Below are 24,218 nucleotides of genomic sequence, written 5' to 3'. Positions count from 1 at the left end.
TATTGTCTTTCAACAATAGATTACAATGTAACATTGAAATTCAAATCGTTTTCATTGTTTCATCAAACACCTTATGGAGTGATTTTCTTTCATTGTTTGCAGGTTAAGAAAAAATTCTGTTTAATAGTTGTTCAATTTATATGCCGGCGTGCTGGTATAGGGGTAGCACGTCATCGTCTTGATCTGGACGTCCCGGTTCGGGCATGGTTGTCCTTTTTCTGTATTCTATTCGATTCTATTTGTTTGGTGCATGAATGTGTCTCCCTGTAAAAAGGGGTTGTGCAAACGAATGTGACGAATGAAGTAGCTAAGTCATACTCTTGGTCCTAGTTGGCGCTACTGAAAAAACAAGAGACGCTCCCTCGGCTTAAATCGCTGACAGATAACTGTCAGCAGGCTTGAAAACTGCCATAAGTCACAACACCATTTTATATGATGTATAAGAAAGTGAAGTTACAGTACCGCGAAAGTTGGATAATAGATGAGGCGATCAATTATGTTTTTCACAGCCAGGACTGGATTCTATTTGAATGGTTCATGTACACATTGAATAGAATAAGTGTAAAGCTTTTACTTACACGGCTTAAACTTATGTTGTAATTTGATGTTCACGAATATTTTCATAAGGGAATCCTGAATATTAAGTTATGCATATAAAGTTTTACTGAAAGCAAGCAAACTTGGCCAACTTGGCGTATTCTTGGCGAACCTGTTGGTTGCATAGGCGTCTAGTTAACTATTATGTTCTACGGTATTCCGAATGCAATGAGGACGTCAATTATAATATTCTACTTCTCTCTAAAAGCTATTAAGAAAAAAAAATGAATGATAATATTATACTAGATTCTGAATTCTATAAAGAAAGAATGAATAATAATATTCTACTAGATTCGGAAAAGAAAAGTTGCAACTCGGATAAAACAATTGTTCTGACTCATGAGCCGGGAACGCCTTGGAACTTGCCATACACTATAGTCACAAGCAACGAAGTCATTGGGTCCTATAGTCTGGTGGCTACATTTTGTTGATCAGTTCGGGTTCAACACACTTTTCATTTAAATATCCATCTTGCAAATAGGACAGATGCAAGCTTAAATAAGCCGGTGTCCAACTTCCACCAGATGTTATGGCTTAGAAGTTTGGAGAGGATGTGCTATGAAGTAATTCCCGGCATCTAACCATACTTCAAAATCCTGAGATCTATCCCAAATATGTTTCTGTATAGCTTCGAGCAGGACTTTAAGGTAACCAAAATGATATTATTATTTCAAGTTATGAGACTATGGCATAATATCTTATATGTTTAATTAACTCATTGTTAAATCGAAAGTTTTTTTTTTAATTAACATCTCTGGCCCTACTTATAATAATGATGAAGGTGTGTCAGTCTGTGTGAATATGTATGTTGGATGTTTACATTTATATTAATTCATTATTGTATCATTTGACTTAATAGCTGCCAAATTTGGTGCATATATATTTACAAGGGTAAAAATATGCACCTTGGGGATTTTTTTGGGGGGGGATTTTAAATAGAATTTGAATTAAGTAAAAATTAAGCTGGATGTTGGCGTTTTACTGCGATAACTAACCCTTGCACAAAATAAAATTTTACACCGTTTTAAAATTAAAAAAAAATTTAATGATATTAATTTTATGTTGGTGCAAATCTTCAATAAAGTCTCTTAAACTTCTTCCATTCACGATAACCTTTCTTGGAGAAAACTTTCGTGAATAGGAGAGCTTTTTTTGGAGTGTTCGCGATTCCGTAATAGCACAGAAAACTTTTCTTGCTGCCCCGAAGCTGAGAAATTAAATAAATAAATAAAACATCAATCTTATTACTTTAAATGAGCAATTCTTGTACATATCTATATATTTCGCGTATCTCGGAAACAGCTCTAACGATTTGGATCAAATTTTATATTTAGATAAGGTTTGCCTTAAAAAAAACAAAAACAAAAAAACGCGATTTTACACACAAAAACATGCACATACAAAATTATAGCTAAATATTGGCAAATGATATACATGACCTGCATAAGCGTATTAGAGATGGAGGAATGTTTATCCCATGCATTCCCCCCCCCCCCCTGTTTGATCTTGCGTTTGCAATTCAATTAGATAATTTTAAATGAGATTGACTTTTAGATAATTTTAAACGAGCCATAAAATAGGATTTTATTCACGATTTTTCGAAAAAAAAATGAAAGGAAAAAGATAGGCTAAGATAAAATAAGTTGTTATTAAATAATAATAATAACTAACGACTAAATAAATAGGCAGTTATTATTAAATAATAATAATAACTGCCGAGCGAAGCTTGGTCTTCCAGGTATTGATTTGTAAGAGAAGTTAGTTTCAAAATATTGTACAGAAATTTTTGAACGTACTTTTCTGTCAAAACTTTCTTTCCCCTTCTTCCTTTATCTACTTTTGCATAAAAATTTTGTTGAGTTGTAAAACAAAGCCCCAAGAATACGTTTGCAATCTTTACATTTTTTTCACTTTTGTTAACTATCCAAAACTTGAAAAGTCTTTATCAAAAGGTTTAAACAGTTTTACAACATGATGAAATGCTTTTACTCTTTACTTTTTCCCCCAACTCTGTTAAAGAAAAACGCTCAGCATTTTTATAGACTTTTTACTTAGCAAATATACTGCTTCTAAACTTATGGAAAAAGCATAAAAAAAATCTGTAGCTTGAGTTCTGAGTAAGCAAAATCAAAATCAAAGTGCAGCTGTGTTGTCAGAGTGAAGAGTTTACGTTTCAAGTAAAAGGAAAGAAAGGACGAATAGGGGGGAGGTGGGTTCTTCCTTTCATGCGTAGGGGTAGAAACTTCCCGTAAGCCATTGATTATCGATTATTGGTTCAGCTGCCAGAGACGGGGAGGGGGATCTTATTTCCAAAGCCAGGCAACTTCAGGAAGATAAAAACTTCGGCTGCCTCCTTTGTGTGTTGGTCATATAAAAAAGCCATGCTCCCAATATCTCGTCCTATCCACTTTCCACTGTCACTGCAATCTGTTTCAAATAAAAGAAAAAGACAATGGTTAGAACAGAATGGAATAATAGTTAAAGATAGAAAAAAATAACAATAGGTCATATTTTTGATTGACATTTAAATGATAAAATTGCATGACATGATAGCTAAGCTGAGTAAAATGATGCGAAATCATTAGTTATTCTTTAGTGATAAAAGGCAAAATTAGATTGAAGTATATAATTTTTTTGTATGTGTTTGTTTCAATGAATTCCCACATTTATAAGGAAAAAAAAATAATTTCAAAGTTTAATAGCAATTTGAGATGCAGTTGGCTCTTAATTCCTAAGTACACATTTTTTAATATTAAGCTTTTCTTAAGTCATTATTACGAAAGAAATTCTAATATTGAATTTTCCCAAATCGTTGATTAGTTTAGAAAATAATTTTTTTCTATAGATAAACTGAAGTAGATTCAATTCAACATTTCAGATAACATATGGAATTTGCTTCCTGTCTGTGTAATTATATGAATTCCACTTATAATAAAATGAAAATTTGTTCGTATATTTTAAAATTTGAAAGTGTAAAATATAGACAATGAATAAAATGACACATCAGAAAATAGCTTATTTTCAATAAAATTCACACACACACACGCACACACACGCACGCACGCACACACACACACACACACACACACACACACACACACACACACACACACACACACACACACACACACACACACACACACTTCGCAAATGTACAATCTAATTGTTTTAAATTTTTCTTTATATCTTGTATTTTGAAAGCGATATGTATTATTTATTGCAGTCTTTTCTTGGAGTTCACGAATATTTTTTATGAATGCACATTGTACCGATTTCGAGTTGTTTTAAAGGGTTTTACATTGTTATCAATAAGTTGTACATATTTATTAAAATAATATAAAAAAGTCAGATTCTCATAAAAATATGGTGAAATAAGTACATAAAATGTATGGGATTTTAATTTGCAGAAAATCCCTTTTTTGGTCTTTTGATTTATCTTCTGTTCATTAATCTGGCTGCTTAGTGAAAAGCTTATCAAATATTTAATACTACAACGGTCTCGTATAAAATATAAATTGGGGGGGGGGAACGTACTTGCTTTTTTACATGTAAATTGTTCATCAACTAAGAAACAAGAAGTATGGTAAAATATGAATAATTCTAACATTTTTAATTCGATGTTTTCTTGGATAACTTGAATTTCTTATTTAACATAATGTTAACGACGTCCAGTTTTTTCATTCGAATTCTTCTGTAATTTGAATTTTTAATTTAGTCTCAAACTATTCATACTCCCCTAAGTTAAAGTAATATAAATAACAACAATGATTATTTTATTCATTTATTTTCTTTTAACAGATATGCAAGATTCAAAAAGTTAAAAAAAAAAAAAAATCTTGTCTCGATATTGGGGAAAAATGATTTTGAGCTCTGGGCAAGAGATGACAATCCTGATAAAAGATGAATATATTTTTATTTTTAGAAGATAGGATACTAATTAATTAAACATTATTAAGTACGTCTTCTGAATAGTATGTGTGAAAAGATTACTATGTTTAAAATTCTAGCTCAAAGTAAATTAATATAAATCAAATCCGATGTTGTTGTTTTTTTACTATCAAAAATTGAACACAAATTTCCTAAGCTCCTTTGTGCCACCATGTGTAGCTTTTGCGACGTTCTATCGTAGTTTACTAATGGAGAATTAAAATATGTCTCACAACGTGCAGGAACTTCGTTGTACTTTATTAAGAAGTTTGAGCTATGTTATGAGTTCAAAAAAATCATTCATTTTTTTAGTAGTAATTTTTTTCTTTTTGCTTCTCGAGCTTTTTGCTGTTGTTTCTTTAAATATTCTTGCTGTGTCTCGGTTCCTTTGGAGCTTGCATATCCCCCAAAAGTAAGATAATTAAAACATTGCCTTTAGTCTATATGCCATGCAGTATGATTTGAAACAGTTTGTAGATCATGTAAATCAAGAAAATCGTTCAAAGTGGGTAATAAACGCACATAAACACCAAGATAACGAGGTCTTCAACTTAACCCGGTCATGTTGGTTCCGATTAGAAAGGTTAAAAGATTTTCAGTGGTTTTGGTAGGATTAACAAATTATAACTATATAATGATTATGAAAAGAGTATTGTCTAAGGTAGTCATGTATAACAATAAATAGTCAAATATATTCCCTACCAGTCAATGAGATCTCACTTTATAGACCTTGAAACTTAAAACACTTAAGTCAAAACACACGAACAACATCTAACAAGCAGCAAAATGGCGACAGTAACTTCGCAGTGCGAACTTTTGCCTAGCAATGTGGGGAGCCAGCAGTATCTACAAGATGTGAAGTTAGACTAACGTGAACATAAATCAAGTCATTCTTTATCTTGCCGCGTTCGCCATCTTGCCGGTCTCCTCTACATCAGATTTCATCTGTATGGGCTTTTTTGCGTTTCCGAGATATCGTGCTCAGATACACATTTGGGGATTTGAGGGGTGGGTCAAGAAGTACGTGAACACGAAGTTCTGCATATCCGGATATAGTAAATGAATTGGGTAGTAACATGGCAATGAAATTACTCAACAAGTTCAGATACATACGGTAAAGGAATTGATAGAAAATTTCCTTTGATGGATTTCATGCAATATTGACAAAAATCTACACATTTGGCGTCTACGTAGCAAATTTCATGGCCCAATTCTCAATATGATTTTGTGGTATCATGTTCACATATAAAGAGGAATAAATTCAAAGATATGAAGATTCAGATTTGCCAATTTAAGAATTGAGGCACGGAGTGCTTGAACTCAAGGCTCTTAACCTCCGGACATAACATGTGATTAAAGTAACAGCATGGCAGTGAGATTACTTTGTAAGTGGTCGAAATGTATAAAGATATTACTTAGGAAAGTAAGATTACAAATATTTCGGTTAAAATAAGGCGCTTTGACAAATCTCGTGACGATAAAAATACTTTCTCTTTGCATACTTCACACACAAAAAACTAAAAAGCAGATAACAAGTAATAATATGAAAAAAAAATTCTTTTTGAATAAAAACAAAACGCACGCGCGCGCGCACACACACACACACACACACACACACACACACACACACACACACACACACACACACACACACACACACACACACACACACACACAAATTCTTATATAATCTCTATAGTTGAAAGAGCACATCTGTTACAACAGTCAAAATGTTTAATAAAAAAGAAAATTAAATTAAAAGTAATAGTTTTTTTTCTCTAGTAATTTTCGCTATAAAAACTAATATTCCGCAATATAATTTCTGTTCAGACAGTTTGAAATTATTATGGTTATACAAAAGAATAACTCATCTTATATGATCCATTAGCTGTGAAAAATAAACAGGAATTTTAGCTTTGAGATAATGGCCCATTATCTCAAAGTTACATACTCATAGTTACAAAGCACATTATCTCAGTGACAATGGGCTGAGTAGACGCTCATTGTCACTGAGCTGAGGCGAAGGGGTGCAGGCTGGTTGTTATTCTAGTTGCCGTATAAATGAATTTAAAATAAAATACACATTCTATGAATTATAAAATATAAGCACAATATTAATATTATGATGAATATTTTTGGTCAAGTTTTTATATCGTTATGTTCATTTCATTATTTCTATATTTATCATTACCGAACATCTACTTAAATCATAATATTTCAAACGCGGATGTTGCACAATTCAGAGAACTAAAAAATAAGCAAAAATATAAATTTTTACAGATAGAAATATAAACTTGAGGAAGTTGTCCCCTAAAAACTTTCTTGAATAATCTCTTATAAATATATTATTTCCGACCACCACATAAACGTGTGGACCTTGATTAAGGCCACTTGAGTGTTCAGATTTTTATTTTCAAAGTACCGCATATGAGAATTCTGTGCTCCATAGTTTTGTAAAGAAATCCGAAAATGCATTTTGGAAACTTTTTATTCTTCTAATTGAAATCAAAAACTCTGATAACAAATTCAAATACCAAATTTCGTTTATTTAAGTCGTTGTATTTTCAAAGTTTTATGTATGTCAAAGAACAGATCGACAGATGGTCCAGATTTGATTCAAAATTTTATAAGTTTATTTTTTACGTATTAAAATTGTGAAATTTAATATTATTAACAAAAAAAATTGAATAAATCTAATTTATTTTGTTGTTGCATTTTTGAATTATCATATTTAAGTGCATACGAAACCACACCGACAGACGACCAAGTTTATGAAGGGTTTTGGTTTAAAATTTGATACAAATTTACATTTTAGATACTAACTTTTATATCATATTTCTTCAATCTAGTCCTTTTGGTTTGTATTTATTGTGTTTCACTTGCACGATCAACTGGATAGCCAATCAGCCAGAATTTTCTTCAGTTGATAGAAGTCTATAATATGATGTAAAGAGCGCATGCCAAATTTTACTCATCTAGCAAAAATGTTTTTTGAGTAACATTGTTCACAAGCAGACAGATATAATTCCAAAAATGTGTTTTTTAAACTCTGTGAGGTCTAAAACTTGGAGATTCGTCAAAATCTCTACTTCCAACTTTTTGGCCATCACGATATACATTTTTTTTACATATACCAGAAAATAAAAAGAAATAAAAACATGCATCTCGCTAAGTCACTGAAATGAATAAAAATCTAAAAAAATCATTGACATGAATTTATGTTAAAAATATGTTTGCAATGTGATATCGTCCGCATAAATTTCAGCGATAAAAAAAATTGGAAAAAAAAATGTATACGAAAGTCTGTATTTGCTATTCAAGAATAAAATTTGATATTCTATTTTAATTTGATAGCTTGCACAAGCAAAGCTGAATAACGAAAATGCAATTCTTCAGAAATTTTAACCACAACGTAGGCGTTTGAAATCATGATTTTACGCAACTTCTTGTATTTTTGTATTAACCACGCACTGAAGTAATCCTAAAATGACGTGGGATACAGAGAAGTATTAATACCGGAAGGTCAGTTTTCTCCGATTCAGCAAAAACAACGATGCAGATGGAATTCGAAATAAGTTTTCATCCGGTTTGAAATTGCATTTGTGTCTGACTTTTTTTCTCTCTTTTAAACACGACAATGTGTATAGGATAGAATATGTAAATTGCATCATGCGACGTACATGACGAAAAGATTGTTCAAAGCATTCTATAAAGGAAATTGTTGAAGCGGCCAAATTTAGCTTGTAGGCTTTTTTAAAAGGCTTTTTTCTCCAATTTTTAATAAAAATAAATGAAATTTATTACGTTTTTCTCAATAACTTCGAAGCATATTATCGCACAAAAATATTTTAATGAAACTTTAACATTTTAAAAGGTTTTTCAATAATGCCAATATGCATGCAATTTTTTTTTAAATTCAATATGTTTTTAAGAAATTAAATTTATTTTACATCAATACCTTTCGTTATTTTAATTATTGCTTTTTCAACATTTTCGCGTTTTGACAATATTGAATATATACTAACAAACATATTCTCCAACAATATATTATTACTAATAATTGGAAGACCAAGCTTCATTCAGATGTGTTTTTTTTCCCCCCTTCCTCTTTTTTTTTTTTTTTTTTTTTTTTTTTTTGTAAAATCGTGGGGCTTTTTTCCGGGGAAAATATTTAGATACGAATCACATACTGATAAAATAAGAATATTTTTCAATCTTATCGATGTATGAACTGGCCATTTATATAAAAAAAATTCCTGAATGCAGTTAGCATAACATGTTATTCGAAACAATCTGCTATATTACAGTATTCATTTTAATGTTTATCCATCATAACTTATATTTTTGAACTTATATTCCGTTTTACCGTGGTGAAATCGAGTCTGAGATGGCTTTGTATGACGTTATGAGAATGGGAGCAGATAAAAAAAAAAGCTCTAATAGTTAGCTATAAAAAAGGGGGTTTTGTGTGTGTGTGTGTGCGTAAAATCGCATTTTTTTCATGAAAGGCACCTATATAGATAAACTTAAAAAGCAAAAATATTAAACATTAGTACATAAATTAAAAAAAAAGCAAAAAGCGCGACTTGATGCTGTTTGTTATTCTGTTAATAGTATCTGACATATGATTGTGACATAACAACTAACAAAAATTGTAAAATAAAATATCATGCGCATTGCTTAAGAAATAAAAAAATAATAATATTTGTTTTACGCTTTAAATGTAAAAGTATAATAACATTAGAAGTTTTATTTCCTTAAAATGGAATCGTCTCTATTCATATTGCTTACGGGTACTTATACGAAAACAAAATATTAAAGTCGGATTAAAACAAACTGTGATCCGCTAACAGAAAAAAAAAAATGTAATGCGAAAACAAAATTAAAAAATAAACTGATGCTGCAAGAACATGTTAGCAATGGCCTTCAATTTGGTCCATGAAGGGAGATAATAATACAAATTGCAACCTCATTTTTTAATTTTTTTAATTTAATTTTTTTAATTTTTTAATTTTTTTTTTCATTTTTAAACTTATTCCATACCGATAGATAAGTTAAACATAAAAAAAAATAATAATTTGATTCAGTTGTCTCACGCAAAAATTAAAGTTGAAATTTCGCATTCGATAATGACATTGGCCAAAAGGGTAGGGCACTTTTAATTTTGCCCTGTGTTACAGATGACGGCGGAAGATTATGTACTGATTCTATTCACTTCTATATCCACACTTTTGTATCGATTTTAAATTAAACATGAATAATATACAGAGAGAAATTTTATAGATTTTCACTGTCTGCAAAATAGCGGAATCTGTTCACATGCATTATCTCTGGGTTGTCCCAAAATTTTATATTGATGCACCTCTCGAAATCTGAGGACTGAAATCTGATCTAATTATTAGAATGTTTTAACTGAGCTATATATGGGACTTCATTATTTTGGATTGATGAAAACAAATCCATTGATAATAACGTCATCTTTGTGACAGAATTCAATACAATTAAATCCGAAGTCCGTCATCTGTAACTTTTTTTATATTACCACAGCTGACAAAATAAATAAATAAATAAAAAATTTCCAAAGAAAATACAAATTTATCAAAAGCACCATATTCTAAGTTGAGCCCAGGTGCTTTCTAGAATTGTATATTCAATTACCCGAAAAATTCTACTTTCCGGCATACGCGAGGTTCCGTTAACGTCAGTTAAGAAACATTTTACTGTAGGAATTTTCTAGAAAAAGTTTTGAAATCTCTTCCCAGGAAAAAAAACAAAAAACAGGGAGGGTGGAGGAGGAGGGGAAACTTGTCACTAGTCTGGGCAATTTGAATCCAGTCAATTATTTTCTTGCGGAAAATTCCAAATGTATTTAATGCTAAGTTTCTGGTATCAAGCATGTTTAGCTATTCATAATTTTCAATCCATAAATACAATAAAATTAGATAAATGTAGTTTTAATGGTGTTTAGACATTGCTCAATGGATAGATAACATGAAAAAGTAATTAAAAATTTTATAATTTTGATGATTGACATCGGATGGAAAATTTCACAAAATGATAACTTAAAAAAAAACTATTAGACAAGTGTGTACCGCTGTTTTTAAAAATTCTTCACCGAAGTTAATGTTTTTTTTAAATTCATATTAGCACAGTGCCAATTCATCCATGGGCTGCAGAACTCCAGCACTCATTCAAGTTATTAAAAACCTATGTTTTCGCTTTTAATTTTTTAAAATTATTATTTATTTGCTCGGAGGGCTCTCTAATCAGCACAAACAAAAACAAATGAGATAACGTTAGCAAAAATAAGAAAAAAAGAAGAAAAAATTAAATGAATTAAAAGAAATTAAAATGAATTAATAAATAGGAAAGCCTACGGGTGTACGATAGAGTTACACACCACATAACTCTGGAAAGCACTGAAATTCACTCTCTGCATATAACTGAATGTTACAGCATAGACAGAAAGCGACACTTTTCCCCCTTGAATCAAGCAAAAGTTTGAATGAAATCATTCCAGCTCTGCTTTGGCGCTTGGCCAATTGATGCTATTTTCTTTACTTTCTTTTTTTTTCTTTTTTTTTCCTTCTCCCTACAACTCAAGACTTACCTTCGTTCTCTTGATTTCAGTTTCGCCTTTTCTGGTTTGTCATTCTATGATTTCGATTTCGTTTTCATGTAGCTTCCAGTTTTGCATCTGGTTTAATATATATTCATTTTCTTTCTGTAGAAGAAAACGAAAAAAGATAATTTTCTAACCATTCGGGTTAAATACATTTAAAATATTTTGGTAAATTTTTTTAAATCAAATATTTGATAAAAAATAAAAATTTATTTCAATTGTGTCCTTATTATTTTGACCATGCTCATTTTTTGAGCATACAAACTACGTGTATTGGCATGTTATTATCTGACATTTCCAACAGCTAATTTTAGTGAAATGTTTAATTAATTTAATTTCCTTCTTTATTATGTTGATACAATTTTAAAAATAAATTTAGTTAAACGATTTTTAAGAAATTGTTTCTTTTTGACATTTTTTTAATAAAAATGTAATAATTTCTTGCGCAGAGGTATCATCATCTTAATCATAACAATTAAGCATTTATATCATAACAATGGAAATTTGTTCCATCTGAGAATCATTATTTAATTTTATATCTTATTATGAGTTTAAAATTACTTTTTGTGCTTATTTATAAAATAAATAAAAATTATTTCATATACCTAACTTTCTATTCTCCTTCTAACCTTCAAATTTCACGATATCGGCGCAATGCTAGAAGCGAAGTCTACGCACACGAAATTTGCATTTTATTTTAACACGACTAAACAAATACAAACGTTACAGTAGTTAATAAATCTTGCTTGAGTTAACAAATATTTATTTTACAAAATATTTTCTAATTTTTATAAAATATGAAATAATTTTACATGAAAATGAATAATACTAAGTGTTGTTTACACGTATCATTTCTATGTTGATAAATATTTAATTATTTACATACATAGATCTGTACTTACAGGTATCCAGTTGTTTGCTCATATGCAATAGTTTACATACAGTTAAGTTTACACGGCTTTATTTGAAAGGAGAGAGTATATATTTACAGAGAAAGTAGTGTGTGTGTTTTTTTCTAATGGCAGTATTTTGTAGTGATTGTAGAAATTTTTTCAAATGAATTATGTTAGGTAAATAAATTTTTTGGGGATCAATGAAAAACTTAGAAATACTATGATTTGTGATAAGATCAACAACAAAATATGCACTACACTGTTATTTTGCTGTAGTCTTTTTTTTATGTGTTTTGTGGAAAAAATATCTGTAGTATTAAAAGCCCTAAACACATACACATAAAAAATCAAATGAATCATTCATAAAAGGTACATTAAGCGCTTAGATTATTTGTGTATAAATCCACAGTAAAATTTTCGCTTGTTTTGCTTTCATTATTTCATTAAAAAAAAGTTTTCATTGAAAAAGATATATTGTATAAAATGCCATGAACACACACACCAAAATATACAAAAAAAAAATCTACTCAATTTTAAAAGCTTAAAAAAACATAATAAAAAATAAAGTAGAAGTTTAAAAAAATCTCTGATTCTTTAAGCTGACTTATTTAAATAAGACCATTGTAGCACAGCTTGGTAGAAAGAAAAGAAAAATAAAGAAAGCACTGATAAACACTTTACCGATGAGGAAAAAAGTGACTCGTTATTATTGTGTTAGGGAAATCTTGCAAACGTGTCCATCGATTAGCATAAAAAAAAAACAAGTTAATATCTTTTAAATAATGATGGGGAAAATAAAAAAAAGAGTGAGGGATTATTTCTGTTTTTATTACCACCTTTAAAATTTTTAATGATTGGATTCACTTCACTTTTCTACTTAGAAGTTCCCTCCAGGTAATCCGCATACAGTTGAAAGTGCTTATTATGTTCTTTTTTTTTGGGGGGGGGTGAGAGTCGTTAAAGGGAATAAGTAAATGTCATTAAAGATGAGTAAACTTAGCTCTTAGTGAATAGAATTTTTGATCGTTTTGTTTCTCTGCAACTCTTTTCTGATCAATAACATCAACTTTGGACAGGATATTTTAATTTTATGATGTTTATAGGCTCTTTATAAATTATCTGATGAGGCCTGCATATTATAAAAATCTTTCAGAATGTTTTACAGAGCAGACTGTTGGATCTTGAAATATAAAATAGGGTTAGCATGGATATTTCTTGTGTGGCAGGTGTCCACTAAAAAAAGGTGTCCAAAAATTTGAATTATTGTTTTAATTAAAAATGAATCGAGATTTCAATGTTTTCCTTCAATAATTTGAGAATATATTATTATAGAAACGTCATTTTTATGTATAATTAAAATTTAAAGATAAGACGAGGCAATTTTAACTCAAAATTTTTTTTATCTACTTAATTTTTTAAAATATTTTACAATGATATCTCTTATTATGTTTGTTACCTCGCGTTAATTTATTGTATAACTTACTACGCATTGTTGCGACGATATTAAATACATTTTTCAGTACATGCGATATTAAATGCATATACTATGTACATACTATGAAGTCAAACAGCAAATACTCATAGCTATTTTGCTACATACTATGAGTACATATGACATTTGATTAAATACATTATTGAATATATGCTTGAGTACATACTTTTGAGTATATGTACATCATTACTAATAGAGAAATTTTATAAATAAAATAAAATAAAGTCTAAAATTTTATCATTCTATGATATTTTACATTAGAGTTTCGAATTTTCTTTGAATTTTTCAATGTTGCATTTATAGAAAACCATAGATTATCAGCTGTTGTTACTCTTAAAATCTCAATCAGTTATAATCATATTTAAAAAGAAGAGGTACTTTGACATATACAGACTAAACATCACTACATGTTTTGTAGGAATAGATAAATCACGGAATTTATGGCAGAAATATATTATTTAATAAATTAAAATTTCTCTTCCAGTTATCTGAATACTGTTTAAAATTAGGAGATGTTTCTAAAAATTGTAACAGCTTTGGTACAAAAAAAGGGCGTAAATATACTTGAACTTCACTGAAGATATTTCATTTTTGCCATAAACAAATTGAAATAAATTGAATTTAAATCGAATTAATCAAATCTTTTATTCACATTTTCTCCCTACTATGGAAATTATAAATATGGTTTAACTTCAATGTAGATTTTTTTTTCGTTTCTTACTTCCGATTTTATTTTAAATACATATAAAATTGTGAAAATTTGACGTACGGCATTTTATAGAATTTTTTGAAAGTTTTAGGCTGAGAATGAAATATTTAACATGTCTCACAATTCCACGGGTTTCTATACAATGTCAAATGATGATGGCGTGTCCGTGTTACCACTAAAGGGGGGGGGGGGTTCAGTAGCTTCTGAGGGTAGAGACCCCTGAGCACCCGAAGGCAGAAGTCTGACTTCTAGCTCATATGACGATGAAACACATTCGCTTGCACAACCCCTTTTTACAGGGGGACACATTCACACACCTCCAAGATAGAACACAGATGGGGAACAACCATGCCCGAACCGGGATTCGAACCCGGGACGCCCAGATCACGGGGAAGATGCGCTACCCCTATGGTAGGACGCCGGCAATGTCAAATGATAAACCTGCTAAGAAGATATATCTCCAATTCATTTCGAATAGCATTCTTTTCATACATAGTCTAAATCAAATTTGCCATTTTATAGAATGTCCAGATATCACGTACAATGCCTAGGGAAAGTATTGACAAATTCAAATAATTTTCATATTTCATATATTATTTAAAAATGATTTATTAATTTGTAGAATGCTGGCATTTTATATATTTCCGGTAACATGCACAATCATAAATACAATCTTTTATTAGTCTACTTAAATCTATAAATTTCGATTCTCCTTTTTTTATTTCTTTTGTGCGAAATGTACAAAGCGAAAGTATTGTAATCGTCGATAAATTCCAAGTCGAGATAGTCACGAATTTCCAAGCTTCAATCCTTGCTGAATCCTGAACACATATATTTTGAATTACATCTGAAGGTGAGTATTAATTTTACTATTATTTTAACTATTACTATTAATTTAACATTATAACTAGTGGTGGATTAGATGAATTTGACAATTTGGTATATGGTCTTTACATCAAACCTGTAGATTTCTATCAAATTTTGAACGAAATCTATTCAGAGCAAGTCTATCTATACTGTTGGAATCCAAATTAATGCGATAAATTCAAAATGAAAAAAAGCAAGATAAATAAAATTTATTATATAAATTTATTAATTAAAATATAGATACATATTAAATTTGGCACCAAATCCTTTAAGTGGTGGACCATCTGTCTATGTGTATTTCCGCATGCATGTGGACACGATAACTAAAGAACTCGTTATCTTCGATAAATGAAATTTGTACACAGTTTTAGAATATTAAATATACATATTAATAAATTTTGAATCAAATCCGTCAATAGGATGGTTGTCTATTGGTTTTCCTTTCACATACATGGTAGGCCGCGGTGGCCTGGTGGTAAGATCTCGGCCTCGGAACCGGAGGGTTTCAGGTTCGAGACCCGATTCGACCGAAGAACCGTCGTGTAAGGGGGTCTGTTACACGTTAAAACCGTCCTCACGCTGTCCAAACGTCCTCACGCTGGTGTGGTGTGGAGAGGGGGGTGCCAGCTCAGGTGTCTCGTCATCTGACCGCGATTCAAAATTACGGGGTCCGTCCCAAAATAGCCCTAGTGTTGCTTTAAACGGGACGTTAATTTAACTAAGCCAAACCAAACCTTTCATATACATAATAACCAAGAAACGCAACGATTTAAATAATTGAAACTTTGTATGTAATTTAGCATAACAATTACAGTTATGTGTCAAATTTTGGTTTCAATCAGTTTGGAAAAAGGCATCCAAAATATATATTCAATTTTCTGCCCCTCCTACGATTAATGGCCTTTCTTTCCAAAAATCGTCCAAAATCATATGCTAATAGGTCCCTTAATGACTATTTTTCGCCAAGGGTATGCGATAAATAATATACAAATACCGGTTTTATTTACTATACTACAAAGCGCGCAATCTCTCTCGTGAGCGTGTGGGACTCTGAAAATAAAAATCTGAGTTCCCCTTCACATTCTTGTCAAATTTCTACAATTTCATGTGGTGTAGAAGTGAATTTATAAGCACATATGCTAGAAAATTCCGGGGAGACCATTTCGGATGGTCTAAAATAGTTTTGAAATCAATTTTGCATCATTTTTTCATTATTTATATTTTTCAATTTCATAGTGCCTCGAAGAATAAATTTTAAATGGCTATTCAGCATTTTTTAATATAATTTAATACTCCAGAAAGCTACAATATTTCAAACAAACAAGTTACTCTCCTAAAATTGGTTGATAAAATAAGTATTTAAAAGATTAAGATACATTAATGAAATAGGGAACATCTGACATTAAAATGAATTTACTGAATTCATTGGATCATCATATGCTGAAACTTGTGTCTTACTACAGATTTCTTTAATGAACATTTAATGGACATGAAATTTCATGAAACATCGTAATTAGGCACAGTTTTATGATGCATCTTAAATATGTACAATTTTATGAAACAACTTAAATATGCATGAAACATAAATATGCTGTAGTACGTCGTTAAAAGGTTCGTTCTTAAACGACGCATTATTCAAAATGTAATTATTGCTCACTTTAATCTTGCAATGTAATGTTATACTCGTCTGCTTAATGGAATTTCATAATAATGTATGTAGTTAGACTTATAGTTTCAGTCAGTATTAGCAGAAATTAGAATATTTAAAAAATTAAAAATCCTAGCACTGTAACTTTTATCCAGAATTCTAATAAGGTATCATTGTAATTATTTAACATATGGCGATATTTCATATAATTTTATTGAAATCAATAGAATTAAGAGCGATTTTTTTTCTTCTTTTTTTTCCGCTTCTTCTTCTCTCTCTCTCTCTCTCTCTCTCTCTCTCCGTTTTTCTTTTTCCATTATTATTATTATTTTTCATTTTCGGCTAAATTAAAGCATATGGTACAATGCTCCAATTGTAATTTTTTTAAAGGTAATAGTTGCCAAACGTGGCAACTTAATCGTATTTTTTTAGTTGATATTTGGCGAATTTTCCACAGTTTGGCAGGATTTAACAGAAACTGGCGATAAATCTGTACCGTGTATTCTCTTGTTTTACTGGATTTTACTTTATATTTTTTTCAGGTCTAAATTACGATCTGTGGTTGAGTGAATGAAATGCGTGAATGAAGACCGCCCCGTAAAAAGGGTTGTGACGTGTGTGTAGCTAAGTCGTTCTCTTGGCCCTAGTTGGCGCTACTTTAGAAACCCCCCTCAGGCTTAAATCGGCTGTCTTCGAACAGCGGGCTTGTCCATGGCAAGTGCCATAAGAAACAACAACAACAACACTTTATATAGGGAACTTTGTAAAGAAATTATCATTTTTAAAATTTTGTTTCTTTAATTTCTTATATTTTTTTAAAATATTTTTGCCTGTTGTGATGCTTGGTTTTATTTTTTAAGAAAAAAAATTATTTATATTTAATTTAAAATTTACCTATGGTTTTAAGCACCGCCTATTGGAATATCTACGAAACTGCAATGAAATATTTTTTGTGTTGAAATAAATTAATATGAATCAAGAGATAAAAATCCTTCTACAGATTGTACTAGCGAGTGACATGTTATAGAGGTTTCCTTGTACTTTATAAAACATACTTATCGATATTCTCCTTTAAATATTCTCTAATGTTTGAGCCACTTAAAATTAAGTGTGTCTAAAACTCAGGAAATACCATATTACGCATGTTTAAAAAGGATCGCTTAGTAATTTTGGCTTTCCTGAACGCTGTCATTCCTTTGATGAGTAATGATGTAAGTTTCAAAGTGTGTAAATTGGTCACTTCCGCCAAATAATGACTTAATGCTGGTCTACTTTTGGGAAAGTTTCATTTCCTCTGACTCTCGCTTTACTGATTAAATTTTCAATGCCTGAATCACGGTCGATTTTAATGGCCTTAATGATAATCACAAATTTAAACTATGTGGGAAACTTTGGAAAAATGAAAGGTAGTCTTGTCCGAAATATTGAAGGGGGGGGGGAGGAGAAAAACTGATTTTTATAATTCTTTTAGGAGACAGTGGGCTTTGAAATAAGCAAAAATAAAGGACAGCATGAAATTTTATTTTTATCGTTTCATCACCAAAATGTATTTTTATATTTAATTAAAATAGTGTTGTAAAATGTATTGTTCAATAAAATGGATATTTGAATAAAATATTCATACTTCAATAAAATGAATATTTCAATAAATGAATGATCTAGAGAAAAAAAGTATATTTAATAATTTTTTTCAAAATGATATTGTAGCTAGATTTAATTATGTTTGAAATGCTCCATATGTCTTAATTTTTGAATAAATTAAATTAAATTGATAGTAAAGATTTCATTTAAACATTAAAAGATTTTAAAATAAGCAAAATTGGACGAAAACAGGAAATTTTCTTTTTATGATTTCATCACCAAAATATATGTTTATTTTCAAATAAAATTGTGTTATAAAACGTATTATTCAATAAAAAGAATATTTGAAAGGCCTAGAGAAAAAAGATACGTTCTAATGACTTTTCTCAAATTATATTTGAAGATTTAATTATATTTGAAATGTTCCAGGTGTCTTACTTTTTGAAGAAGTTAAATAAAATTGATAGTAAAGATTTCAGTTAAGCATTAAAAGAAAATAGGGTATTAATTTTGTATTCCGAATTTTTAGACAATTAAAAGTCAGTTTCAGTTCAGAGAAACATATAATTCTTATGAAAATTGAGCATGTGTGCACAAAAAGATTTCTAAAAAAATATCATTTTAATTGAAATTACAATAAATAATAAATTTATATTTGGTAATAAGAAAAAAAAATATAAAAAATAAAAAATTTAATTCTTGGAATAATTTGAAATTTTTAAAAATCATATATCTTTTAATTTTTTTAAAAAAATAATATAATTTGTTTTTAAAAAGTTTTTTTTAAAAAAAATTGATATATTTATATTTTAATACATATGCATAAAAATTTCATAACCTTAAATGAATAATTCACAAAACTGTTTTAAAAAATCCACCCTCCCCTTAAAAGAAGGTTTCGACAGCTTAAAATTTCATATTAACTAACCATTTTTTTCTAGTCATATTATGTTAAAATATTTTTAGATTTGAAATTAGAATAAGAAAAGAGATTAATTTAGCTTATTAGATGAATTTAATTTGATTAATTAATTAATTTGGTTAATTAATAATTAAGTAACAAATCAAGACACATCATTTTGTGTGAGATAAAGAACTGAAGCATCTAAATTTCTGTCTTTCTAAAAAAATTTGTCAGAACTTATGAAAACCTACAAAATTTCATACAAAGATTGATAAATTTGGTGGGAAGCATACTTCCCACGGCCCTAGAAACGGTTAACTTATTAATTATTATTTTGCAATTAGCTACAATTTAAGCTTTCAAAGTGAGGAAAGTTACAAATAACTAAATCATTGATGGCCCATGCAATACTTATTTTTAAGGCATTCAATCAATCAATACTATATATCCTCATTCAATTCAATTAATTCAATCAATTATATCCTCATGTATAGTAAGGAAAAAATATTGTGATAATTGCGGGTTATGGACATCCCAGCATTGAAAAATCAACAAGAGTGGTCTCTTCGAAACATTCTCGTGTACTTTTTAATAAATATGTATCATTAATCGCATGCTGCGAGCGAACAATACTAATGATAGACCATATTAGCTTACGACTTTTGCGATTGATCACTGAGATGCAGTTTCTGTGAAAATACTAGAAAACCGAATATGCATTTTGGACAATTTGTTTAAAATTTAGCACAGAGTACAGTCACAAAGTCACATACAGAAATTCCTCTATTTAAATTATTGTATTTTTCAGCTATCATGTTTACATGTTTGTGAAAATACAGATGGTCATATCTTTGATGAATTAGTTCAAAATTTGATACATATATTCAATTGTGAAGCAAAAATCTATACAACAAATTTTATCTATTTGCCCCTCTTTGTTTTGAAACCATCAAATTAACGTATATTTGGAGGCCGGGCAGATATACTTTTTTCTATGTAAATGAATTTCACTCAAAATTTGATTAAAAAACCTACAAATTTGGTATAAAGATCATGTGATTAATTTTATTAGTTAACTGAAAACATTTTTGAATTATGTATGTCTGTGAACACAGACAGACATGTATTTTTCAGGCCCAGGGACGTTTTAAGCATTCAGATTCGACAAAGCGTCGAATAAGAATTTTTCGACGATTATTATGCCTTCTGTTTATATATTCCGTATACGAGAAATTCAAACAATTTTTGGTATTCGTTCTGACTAATTTGGGGATTGTAAACTTTAGTTTAACTAAAACATTTTTATTTTAAAATTTTAAAATAGAACACTGAAAAATAATTGTTATTAAATGATATGAACATAGGAAAAATGAAATTATTTCATAATAAATTATTAATAATTCATATAACCTGAAATTTGACCCAAATCAAGATACAACTAAAACATTTATTTTAATTTAACTATTTTATTTTGGTCATTATTATATATATCTAGGAATCTTAAAAACAATTTTTATGGAATTTACCACCAGATACCTCTACTTGCATCTAATCAAGATTTAAATAAATTTATCAATTGATTGAATCGCTGGTGAAAGATGTGTAATAAGTGATTTTTCAACAGAAAGAACTCCGTGAAATTAAATAATTTCAAATTCACTGATAGAGTTCTATGTGCTTTTGTACGAAATTTGAAATGTGAAATGGTTGCAATAATAGAAAAATTCATTTTCTAAATTTTTAATGAATTTTAAGAAAGCGTTTTTTGGATTTTTGTCTGCTTATTTTGTAGATTTCGACTTTCTATCAAAGAAAAATGCGTCTGTTTCTCAGCCTGGATCTGGTCATCTTATTCTTTTCTTCAGCTTTCTATCAAAGATAAATGTTCTTTTTCTCAGCATAAATAATTCAAAATATTTTTCAATGATACAGAAAAAATTTTAAGTGCGATCTTGGTATCTAAACAGCAGACCTGTATCAAATTTTGGACTCAATCAGTCAATTAGAAGAAGTACTGTTTTAAAATTTTAATATCATGACCACATACCAAATTTCATTTCAGTTATTTGATAGCAATGCTAAATTATTGTGTTCTCATAAGCACACTTAAATAGTAGTCAATTCTTCGGCAGATTTTATCTAAACTTAGATATTTATCAACAATATTGGTGATTATATTTTAAATTTCATTTGGCTATATACACTTAACTTCCAAAATGAATTTTCCCAACTCAAGCATGGACGTCTAAAAGGTAGAAATTCTTCTTTTGTTGTCTATGTGTTTATCTCTTCCTTATAGAATAAAGTGTTGTTCCTTGTTATTGAGTCTGTTAGATTATTTCACCCCATACACCTACAACATCGAAACTTATTGATTTTCAGATTTTGAAGTTTACGCAACAGTAAAATGATAAATAAAGAGAAGTTAAAAAAAACAGAAAGTAAAATATAATTAAAATAAAATAAATTTCAACATTTTAGAGTGCTGGTAAAATTGTGTTTTTAAAAACTTTTCAAACATTTTAAATTGTGGCAGCTTTGTATCTTAGATTATAGTCATAGATAATGAAGATTGAAATGAAATAGATAGTTTAAAAGCTTCATTTTATATTCCAGATGTTCATATCATTCGATAAATCTTGATTAATAACTTAATTCGATGTTTCAAAATTTTATTTTTAAATTTCAAACAAATACTTACAATATCAATATTTTTTTTTATTTATTCAGGAAAATAAATAAACGTCCCTCGAACGCTGAATTCTTAAAATGCATCTCAAAACTTCCTGCCCAGGAGCTATAGGGTAACTTTAAGAATGAAATAAAGAAAAAACTACTAATTCCAAATTGTTTTCTATGTTCTATAGTACTACTTCGATGATAAGCTAAGTTGAGAATGTGGATAAAGATACGCAATGCATCATTATGTGAAGTGAAATAGCGTAGATTACGATCCTAATGTGCTAAAAAGCGATAATAAATTATTTTTAGCGATTTGTTTAAAAATATTTTTAAATAGTAAGCTATATTCTGTAATAGCATTTTGACGGATTGTAATGAGCGAGGATAGAACCTGGGACCAGCCGAGTAACAAGACAAAAGCAATTGCCTGCGTTTCGTAACTGTTATCTGGCTTATAAGCGTTTCCCACAGCATCATTCTCCGTTTCGTGCGCAAGAAATGGTATTTACAGTATAGAATTATATTACATTTTTTAAAGTATAGAATCATATTACATAATTACAGGAATAATGATTTGCAGCCACTATAATATCTCTCCATATTTTATATATCGCCTTATATATATAGCTTTGATATTATAATAAAAAATTAACATATATTGAAAAATTGCAAATAAGCGCATTTAAAATTATTTGCAACAAATGTTTATATTTTTTTAGATCATTCAAATTATATAAGTTTAATTTTAATACAATGGCACATATTCTCCAAGTTTTATGAAACTTGTTGAAATCTGTCATGCTATTCGCAAAAAAACTTTGAGATTGAGATTTTTTTTCTTAATTACTTTACATATACTCCAGAATGAATGTGCTTTTACGAAAAAAACGTGTAAATATTGTTCTATAGTGCACAAAACTATTAATGAAAGTTCTAAATCTTCGTCAGCTTTCTGTGAAACTCGATAAAATCAAATTATTCTCTACGTAAATTTCTGATTGATTCTTTTAATCTCTTTATGATCAAATTTTGACTGCAAAATATTAGTTATTTACATGGTCGAAATTTAAGGGTAGATCGTCTAAAACTTCTTGATTTCTGTAGAATTAAAAAAAGCGTAAATTCGAAAGTGTCCGGCACTTTTGGTAAAATAATTATACTGTTGTCCCATTGATTTTATCGAAGAGTGGATAATTTAAAAATTTTTTAAAGTGTAGAATCAACCACGCTTTAAGCTTCTTTTCGCGAAGTGAAGAGAATCAATTTAAAATTGCACCTACCAAAAATGATCAGTAATGACCATTGATAAGAGACCCGAAATGTATACCCGATATTCTTGGCTTTAATATGAAGTTAAGCATAAAATGAGCTATATTCTATGAAAACAAGGGAAGATCTCTTCCTATGGTTCATATAAACAAACTTTTTTTAAAACGCAGAATATGAAAACCCTATTCATCTTACTTCCTTCTGAAGTTTTCGTATGCTTTAATGTTTAATGCTTATGTACATTAAAATTCTAGTCGGTACATACAAGCAGGTCTCTCTCTATATTTTTTATTTGACTGTTCTTCTGTCTTAACCTACCATCAGTTCTGTCCCCTCCCCAGATAGCATTCTTTATAAGTTAAGAATTACTATTTTAGAGGAGAATAATATTTATTATAACTCACCCACAACGCGATTCCAGCAAATATATAGCACATCATAAAATAGAAGTATAAAAATAAGGTTTTTCCTTTCATAGATTATTTATCCTCTTCTAAAGGTCTTTAGCGTCATATTTTTTATCCGCCAACAAAAAGAAGGTGAAAAAAAATCACGCGAAATACATTTTTTTCATCCCAGGCAAACATGCTTTTATCCATGTACGACTCATAAAAACACAAATAAAATGAATCTTTAATGACACCGAGTTCTTTTTTATGTCTCCATACAGCGATGAAATACTCCTTAAAAGAAAGAAGTTATAACTTACGATTACCGTAAAAATTATGACGCAAATATAACGATTATGATTCTGAAGGAAATTGCACATGGTATTAATGATGGTAGATGTGTCCGTTTCGCCATTAGTTATTCTAGGTCATCGATTTATCTCCTATGTCGCTCGACTTCTTCTATTAAATATCACGTTCTGTAGGAATTGTAACGTGAAAAATGTCCTGACTGCTGTTACAGGATGATTCGCCATCCAATGCTTTAAAAAAAAATGAAAAGCATTTGTTAACTTTTCTTTAAATACATCTTGCGATTAAAAAATGGGAAAATGTAATTAGCATATGTTTAATTTCTT

The 24,218-nt window shown here is 29.5% G+C and overlaps 1 long non-coding RNA gene across 1 annotated transcript; it reads right to left on the bottom strand.

The window, feature by feature from the left end:
- Positions 1–2,707: 2,707 nt before the first annotated feature.
- LOC129965552 (uncharacterized) lies at positions 2,708–23,770 on the bottom strand. The gene is made up of 3 exons (XR_008784225.1): positions 23,596–23,770; positions 11,135–11,248; positions 2,708–3,024 (listed from the first exon to the last, which is right to left on the bottom strand). It is a non-coding gene; the product is annotated as an uncharacterized LOC129965552 (long non-coding RNA).
- Positions 23,771–24,218: the final 448 nt, after the last annotated feature.

The sequence above is a fragment of the Argiope bruennichi genome, chromosome 4, assembly GCF_947563725.1.
Source record: "Argiope bruennichi chromosome 4, qqArgBrue1.1, whole genome shotgun sequence".
Lineage (NCBI taxonomy): Eukaryota > Metazoa > Arthropoda > Arachnida > Araneae > Araneidae > Argiope > Argiope bruennichi.
The sequence above is the reverse complement of the archived record's forward strand: the minus strand, read 5'-3'. Positions and strand labels throughout refer to the sequence as shown.